The following is a 9,184-nucleotide window of genomic DNA, read 5'->3' on the forward strand; positions in this document are numbered from 1 at the left end:
TCTTTGTGTTGAGTAATAACTGAAATGAAAAGGTTTGGGGAAAGGGGGGTGGAGGGCCTTATTTACCCCATTTGATAGGGTGTAGCTAGAAATAGAAGTATCCCCCTTAAAAAGATATAACAATAAAAATCCCTGAGTACAACAATGCAACATGGCCATTCTTGTTTTTATAAACTTAAAAAAAATAGTTAAGTAATTATTGCAAATCGTTGAAATTTTTCTAAAAAAAGCCCCTTCTAACAACATAAAACTGCGCCCCTAACCCTACTCCCCGCCCCGTTTCGTGAAGTGTGACCCTGGACCCGTTTGACATGTTATCAAATGGGAAATCAACATCGTTTAGTCCGTGGGCCAGAAAATGAAACCCTCCCCCCCCCTCAGAGCTCAGAGATTTTGTGAGACATATATCTTCTGAAAGCCTTTTCCATAGTGATTCCAAAAATAAATGTTTACGCTTCAAAAAGTTCTGGGTGTAGCCGTACGGCGTGGTTGTTTATTCCAGTAAAAACACAGGGTACCCACGTCGGTTTAACTGAACCAATATTTAGAAAAAAGTAAACCAAACATTACATTCTTGCATTTAAAGGTCCATTTTATTGTATTTAGTGAAAAATCTGTTAGAAAAAAAGAGCATGGGAAGGGTTTTGGGGGTACCACAGGGTACCCACACTCGCATATATTAAATTCAAGATAGCGGATACAAGATGGCGGATGCTGATGTCACATAATTAGCTGAAAATCGCTGTTGTTTTTTAAACTAACATCTTAATTTGGCAAAATCTTTTTTATATTCCTCTATTTTAAATAAAAATTAGAAACAAAATTATTGGGAAAGATATTTAAACTATTACTTTAATTAAGAGTCCAGTTGCAAACTTATGATATGTTAAAGGTTCCATGCCAATCAATGACGTAACAGGTGTTATACATTTTTGTCATAGAAACAGTGTCACTAATCATATTTGTCTACTGCAAGATAATAAGATTATTGAAAAAAAATACAGAAATACACATCTAAAAAAACAGAAATATTGCCCGTTTCTGCTCACTTAAGTGACGTCATCGTGACGTCACAAAGACAATTTTTTTAAAGAATATCGGTCGCTTTAGAATACGTACTGATTATGATAGCTTATTTGGATTTTGGATCTTCTATGCAAAGGTTTCGAAAGATAGGCTATTTATAACCATATGTCCTTAAATGACGTCATAATGACGTCATCTTGCCTTGCTATGGCAACACAAGAGATCATTTTGTTCATCCTTGTCAGATAATGATTCTTTGAAAATTCGGTTATAATAGCTCCAATGGTTCAAAAGTTACGGATGGGGGGCCGAAAGAGTCCCCCCCCCGGTCAGAGAAAGCCCCAAAAATACCGGTCTGAATAGGGTTAAAACGGCTTCGGATTTAGAAATAAAATGTTGGGTACTTATCTTTTTCAATCTATTCTTTTTAAGGGTGTTTAAGTAACCCAGCAATCACCACAATAACAGATGGATTATATAGGCCAGGGGCGGATACATGATTTCAAAATGGGGGGTGAATAATGGCCAGATAGACAGCTTATAACTGATCTAGTAGCTCTTTGTAGTTCATAGATCTCAGATCTTTCACTTAAAAAGAGGGATGAATATCTCAATTCACCCCCCCCCCCCCTGTATCCGCCCTTGTAGGCATACCAGTTTTAAAATAATTCGACTTTAGTAGAGCTCTTGGCATACAGAACATTGTGCTAGCAGGACCAATTTTTGCGCTTTTTTTCGAGAAAGTTTGTCACAGGTTTTTCCCCAATCGTGTACTCCTAAACTTTTTCCCGTATAACCAATGCCTGTGAATCCTGCAAGGCCTTAATTTGGAACTCGGAGTGAAAACATAAACCAGCAAAAATTTTGGGGATAAGGCCTAAACCTGAAAACCTCCCAGAAACGCCTCTGGGCATTGTTCAGAAGAACGGGAACTAATTGCTTGGGCTGTATCACAAAATTATTGACCAGATTACGGGACAGGTGGTCGTTTCCTAGTGCGCTGGTCTCTCTATACCACTGCAGTTATAATCAAAACTCAAATCCTGGCTCAGAGCTCCAGGTTTTTTCAAAATTCATGTATTTAAGGATCCTGAGATCCAACGCAGTTATGATGTTCTTTTTGTCTGTGTTCTTTTGGTCTTTTCGGATAAGGAAAACTAAACAGAGATCCAATCATTCACTACCTTTTAGAAATCCAAAACCAGAGGACACAAAGGAACCATACTTGACAGCACTTTCTGGTAGCTACCACCCACAGTGCTGGTGTTTACATAGGATGTGGTAAGTAAAGCCATGCTCTGTTGTGCCTTTCTTGGAATTCAATGCAGCTCAATGGTGATATTTCCCACGTCAATAGCTTGCAGATTTAAATTCCTTGAAACCGAATGGATGGAAAAATATAAAATACAACATCTCATGTGTCTCTTTCAATTTCCAAGCCGTTTTTAATTATTTTCCAAATTTGAGATTGTGGGTACCCTGTATTACCCCCAAACCATTCCCTTCTTTAGCAGATTTTTCACTAAATAAAAGAAAATAGACCTTTGGATGCAAGAATGTTATGTTTGGTTTACTTTTTCTAGGTATTGGTTCAGTTTAACGATTATTAAAAATCCGACGTTGGTACCCTGTGTTTTTTAACTGGAATAAACAATCACGCTGTACGGCCACAACCAGAGCTTTTTGAAGCGTAAACATATATTTTTGAAATCACTATGGAAAAGGCTTTCAGATGATATATATCTCCCAAAATCTCCGAGGAGAGAAGGGTTTTACTTTCTGGCCCACGGACTAGTTATAAGGAAATTAGAGGAGCCCCTGTAGAGAGGCATTAGTCATAGAAAATTGGTATAGTAAACCATTTTCACCGATATACTTGCCGCTTATTGCCTCTGCGTTATTAAGTTATGGGAAACCGATTTTAACGAGGCAATGAGCAGCAAAAGGTGCTAAGACTGTGTGTTCTGTGCTACGTCGCCGAAGGGGAGGTGGGAGGGTCGAAAATCCTTCGTGAGTTACCGGCTTGCGTAGATTTCTTAAAAGGCCTCGAATTTATATATGGAGCTGCTTAAATACTCTAGTGAGCTGACGTGGCCACTCACAAGCTGCATGCTAATATCCCCAGGGAGGGGCAAGTTCATCTGATAACGCACGCTCGAATTTCGCGCCAATTCTATCGGTGAAAATAGCCCGCAGTTTCCCAATAACACTATCTACTGTTCCCGCAGCTAAGCGGCACCAGAGGATCCGAATTTCTTACAACTAGGTTTGTAGATTTTAGTTCGACCCCCTTTGTCCTTCCAGGCGAGAAATCTGGTAATGTCGCGGGGAGATGATGACAGCAGGGTCGGGGATTACGATGGAAAACGAGCAATCTTGACTGCATGAACAAATATTTAAGCAAAGGTCCAGCCAGAACGAATGGCGGGAAAACGTACGCGTTTTCATCGGCTGAGAGGGACTGAGAGAACACGTTAGTTCCCTCAGCTAGAGCGCAAGGCGACTGCGAGAAAAATCTCAAGGGGTGCCCTGAAAGGTCGTGCATGATGTTACACGGTAGGGCCATCAAATCGATCGTGTGTGGGCCAAACGCAATATCCATTTGCTTCCATGCGTCTTCACTGAGCGTACAATCGAGATCACTAAGAACCAGCGAAGGGAAATCCGCTGGATTGTTCTTAGATGGCACATACTGCAGGCTGAGTAATAGGTTCCTCGCGAATACGAACTTGAAAACTTCCTTCATAATGTCAGATATTTCCGACGACTTTGAAACTTGTTTGTGCCAACTGAATTAAAGAGCTTGGTTGTCGATGAACGAGTCTATTCTAGTGTCGGAGCAGTTGTTATTCTCCAACGTGCGCAGAAGAGCTAGAGCTTCTTTAGTCGAGATGGGTTTCTTGCTCTCGCTAGTGTCCCAGTATCCCCGAGTCTCTACAGCAGACTATCCTGACTGATATAGTTGGCCAACCAAACCCGTGTTCGAGGCGTCGGAGTAAATGCGGACCTGGAGGTGAAACTCCGGTTTCCATAATAAGACATCCAACCACGTGTCTAAAAATCGCCAATAGGTGATCTCCTTGCGAAGCGCCAAGGACAACATAAACTGAGTGAAATGAATCTGAGAGGCCTTAGTAATGGCTTGAAAAACCGTGTTGGTTTATAGCTACGCCGCAGGGACAAGTAGAGAGAAAGATGTAGTCTTGCCAGCGAACTTCTGCAGACTCTTTGCTGAAACAGACTTCTTATCCAGGATAGATTCTTTGAGAGTGGTAAATTTCTCTCGTTTGTCTTGCGGGAGGCTTGCTTCACAGAATCACAAAGGTACCCTAAGAACCGGACTGATTTGTTGGGAGCCAGAGTACTTTTCTTTAAACCGATAAAGTAGCCCAAGGAGATTAAGGTTGAGCACGCAATGAAAGCTGCCATTTCCGCCAGCTGGAAGAAGAAAAACGGACACTTTGTTTGGGTGGAGGGTAATCGTAACTGCCCAACGTGGCGATCATCTATGTACTGGGAGCATGGAACCCCTACACTGTTAGTTTCAGGGAGTTATTTTTACTCCACTCAGAGAGTAAAAACTACTCTTTGCGATGGAGTACTTTTAAAGGAGTAATTTGAACTCCTTTATTGGAGTAAAAACTACTCCACTGGGGAGTAATTTTTTTGTTTACTCCCTTAACGGAGTAAGTTTTACTCTGCTGAGAATTAGTATCGAATGTTTCTTAGAAAAAGAGTGATTTTCACTCTTGTTGGTCAAATAATGGAGTAAAAAGTACTCTTTTCTGGGGGGTAATTTTAGCAGAGTAAAAGCTACTCCAACTATCTGGAGTGAAAAGAGTTATTTTTACTCCAGATGGTCAAGAAATGGAGTAAAAAAGTACTCCTTTGAGGGGGTAGGTTTTGAAGAGTAAAAACTACTCCAGCCATCTCGTGTTGAAAGAGTAGTTTTTACTCCAGCTGTATCTTTTTAGAGCAGTAACAAACCACACCAAATATATAAAATAAAGCGGGTTGTTTTTTTACTCTGAATTAGCTGGATTTAAGAAGGAAAACGATAGTCTTTATGTTATAAGACAACAGATAAAAATAATAATTTATCGTATTTATTGTTGAGACAAAAAACTCTACCCTGTGCCTAGGAGTTTCCTAAGATTTCCTAAGTTCGATCAAAACAACAAAATATGATCAAACTTCCTAAAAATTCCTAGGATTTCCTAGTATAAGCAGTAGACCAGAAAATCGGAATAATTTGGATAAGAAAATCTTAGGAAGAAGATTTGAAGCATTCTACAATTTAGGAACTCTTAGGAAATTCTTAGGAAATCCTAAAAGAACATTTTCAATACAAGAACAGGCCTCACCATACCTGCATATATTGTCAGCTATACTACAACAATAAGAAATGTAATCAAAGACAGGCATTGGACTCGAACATGAGTTTTATGTGGTGTACTTTCAGAATTCGCTCAGAATAATTAGTACTGCATTGAAAAGAAAGATAGGTAGGGTGATAATTGTATAAAATTCTTAGATCCGATTTGAACATTATAAAATCATGTATATTGTTTCTAATAGAAATGCTACTTGAGATTATAAAAAAAAGAAGTCCCGCTTTGCAGATAGAAGACGGCTCACCAGGGCCCGTAAAAGCAAAATGTACCGGGCGTCCCTCGCTTTATTGGCCGACAGGGGCTTGGGCCCAAGGCGCAAAATCATAACGGTCGAACGAAAGCCATTATAATAACCTCCAAACAGATAGCCGTTTATTCCCGTCTTTTCTACGCGTAATCCACCTTTTTTAAGGATTTGATGGCAGAAAATGGATTGAAGTAAAAGGTTAGTGTGTAATGGGCTTTATAATTTGATAGGTTCAATAGTAAATATGATTTGTGCGACCAACTTCAGGATCAAATCATCGTTCGTGAGCGGATTTCTCGAACTAGACTGATATGTTTTGTGATTCTTTGTTATCTTCCAAAGCAATACTACATTCTTATGTGTTTCTCTTATTATCTTCGCAGGACATTATAATAGAGATAGTAAAATGTGCTCGAGTTGCAAAGCCAGAAAAGAAAGAAGTTGGAGGTATAAGAAATGTATCAATGCGTAAATCGCAAGAAACGAATAAAAACTTCGTAAACTTAAGTTATTCACTAATCACTGTACTTACATCTAAAGCGCCTATGCTTTATAAACTGTTACTTGAAGCACAAAATTGAATAACTTAGCTTAGTAAAAACCTAGTAAAGTCTTGCACCTAAAATTTGTCCAGATATTTATTTTGAATATCTAATGTTACTGTAGTTGGTTTTTGTCCGTATATTCTGATCACAGTAAACCCTGCACATGAAGAACCTAGTTATCTTTTCAAGCTAGCCTACCAGGTTCAAATTTAAATGGTGCATATAGAGGCATTAGGCTTCTAGCTTCTTATCTGAATGTACAAAGATGGAGGAGGAGGCAGTTCTTTTGGAAAACCGTAATGACGCCAAAAAGGGTAATGTTCAAAAGCTGTTAAAGTTGTTATAGAAAAATAATATTGTGTATGTTTGTTTCAGCTTTGTTATGTTGGGACACTTGTTAGTAATTTTGTCCTGGATACCTTATGTCAAATGACTATTATTTTTCAAACATTTTTTCAACTTATATTTTTGTTATTTTTTAAACTGAATTGTTTAATTAAATGATTTGTCAAATTCATAATAACGTCTTTTCCTTGGTGTTTCTAAATTACTCTAATTTCTCCAGTATTAACCCCTGAAGTAGGTGGAGTTTAAACGGCCATTTTGTAAAAACAGGGGGGAGGGGGTTGAAATCATCCCTTTAGTTACTCAATTAGTAGGGAGTAAAAATTGACTCCCATTTTGAGGGTGAATTGTACTCTTTGAATGGAGTAACAACAAGCAACCTAGTAAATTACTCCACTTAGCTACCCCCTAAAGTGGGTAAAATTTACTCCCCTAGGAGAGTAGGAAAAAAAGAAGTAAAAAATAACTCCATTTTGAGGGTAAATTGTACTCCTTTAATGGAGTAATAGCAAGCAACCTAGTAAATCACTCCCTTTAGTTACTCCCCTACAGGGGTAAAATCTACTCCCTTGATAGAGTAGAAAAAAGGGAGTAAAAAATTACTCCAAAAAGGGAGTCATTTTGTACCTCGGTTTTTTACTCCCTTTTTGGAGTTAAAACTACTCTCTGAAACTAACAGTGTAGAGATCTTATGTGGTTGGTAGCTGCCATGCCGACAGTGTGGTAGATAAACGCGCTGGCTTTCCACCCAAAAGGAAGTGTAGCATAAGTGAAATACCATCCGTCCCATTCCAATCCGAAAAAGGTGGAACTGGCAGGGTGGAGACGGATGTGGTCGTAGCCACTCTTGTCGTCAAATGTAGTTTGGAAATGGTTTGCGTCTACGTACAGAGGCAAATCTGTAATGTAATCCAACGTGAAAGGACTGTCCTTTATCCACAAGTTCAAAAAACGTTCATCGTGGCACATCCTTGGCTTGTTCGGCTCAATAGTAATAGGCAGCACTAAATGGGGTGCATCTACAGTTCCCACCCGACCGATGACGTTCAGAGAGCCATTACAAAGTCTCTCCTTTATTGTGTCAGTAACAAAGCTCTCGAACAAGGAGCATGACTTAGAGTTGGGAAAACTCGTGCGGGGTGGTAAATTGCTATAATAACTCTTTCCTTGAAAATTTCCTTGAAGACGTAAAGTAATCATAAACGTTGACACCATCGGAAATGATAGGAAGGACGAAAACTACTAAGCAATGAATCTTGAAGGATTGGACGCCACTGATCTAAACAAGAGCTGAGATTTCCAGCGCAAAAATGGTCGGGATGTCAAAACAATAGCATGTCCGGGGATGCAACGACCAATCCTTGAGCTACACTTTCAACTGACGGGAGTGGTCCGGCCCAGTTAGTAGGGTTGCCTTCCCTTCCACACCAGAGTACAGGTTCGTGTGGTTGTAGTTGCATATAACGGCAACATAACTCCGAAAATGTCTAAAACGAAAAGAAAATGGAAATCTATAAGGGATGGATACATATTTAGTTGCCGCGATTAAATACATATAAAAAAAGTTACTGATGTGAATGAAGGGAAAGACTCCACTAACTGCGCCGGACCAGAAGCCGAAGACAAGCTATAGGGAGTTGATTTAGATTTCCCCTCTGATCGCGACAAGTTAGTGAGATATAAAAAGCCGAAATATGCCAAAATTAATGGAAACGAAAAATTACGGGTATAGTGCAAAATAGCTTCCATTGAATACATTTACTAATAATAAGTAATAAAAACCACGAGTATGTAAACTGTAAAGATATAAACTATAATAAAAATATTCCACAGAGAAGCAGGAAAAAGGAAGTAACTACACCTGTAATTAACCCTTTATTGAGAAATACATTAACATGAAATTGAAATGACTCGATCATATTAATAGCCGCGACCTTGGCCACGACCACCTCGTTTGGCATAACAGTTTCTGCTTATGTGTCCTCTGCGACCACAGAAATCACAAATTACATAATAATAGTAATAATAATAATCTTTATTGAGGAGAGCTTTTTCATTTAAAATGATTTTCAAAAAGGACCTCGACTTATAAATAATAACAATAATCTATAAAAAATATATGGAAAAAAAATTAAGAGAAAAAAATATATTGTTGATATATCGTTACATTAAAAAATACTATGATAAAAAATACCTAGGTTAAAAATTGAGAAATACTGCGTTTAAAAGTACAAATATTTGTGCATCTCTTAATGTCCTGGCTAAGTGAGCTAAAATCCTTGACTGCATGGTACTCAGTTCTTTGTTTGCCCCAGTTTCTTTTCACACTAGGGAGCCTAATATTACATTTGTTTCTGGTATTATAATTATGTTGATCTTCGAGTTTTAACAGATCCATTTCATGCTCTACGAGACCATTTAAACATTTAAAGACATATACACATCTTCTAAGAAAACGCCTCTTTTCTAGAGGTAACCACTTAAGTTTGGCTAAAGCGTCTGTTGCCGACGAGTACAGTGGTCTATCAAGTATTATTTTTGCAGCCTTGTTCTGGAGGATTTGTAAATTTGACATGATAGTGACATTATGCTTATCGCCCCAAACTAAATCTGCATATTCGAAAAGG

The 9,184-nt window shown here is 38.6% G+C and overlaps 1 long non-coding RNA gene across 1 annotated transcript; it reads left to right on the top strand.

Annotated features, from left to right (window-relative positions):
* Positions 1–4,695: 4,695 nt before the first annotated feature.
* Positions 4,696–6,557, top strand: LOC125563184. Its single transcript, XR_007308198.1, has 2 exons — positions 4,696–5,865; positions 6,051–6,557. It is a non-coding gene; the product is annotated as an uncharacterized LOC125563184 (long non-coding RNA).
* The last annotated feature ends 2,627 nt before the right edge of the window (positions 6,558–9,184 follow it).

This window comes from Nematostella vectensis, chromosome 5, assembly GCF_932526225.1.
Source record: "Nematostella vectensis chromosome 5, jaNemVect1.1, whole genome shotgun sequence".
In the NCBI taxonomy this organism is placed as follows: Eukaryota; Metazoa; Cnidaria; class Anthozoa; order Actiniaria; family Edwardsiidae; genus Nematostella; species Nematostella vectensis.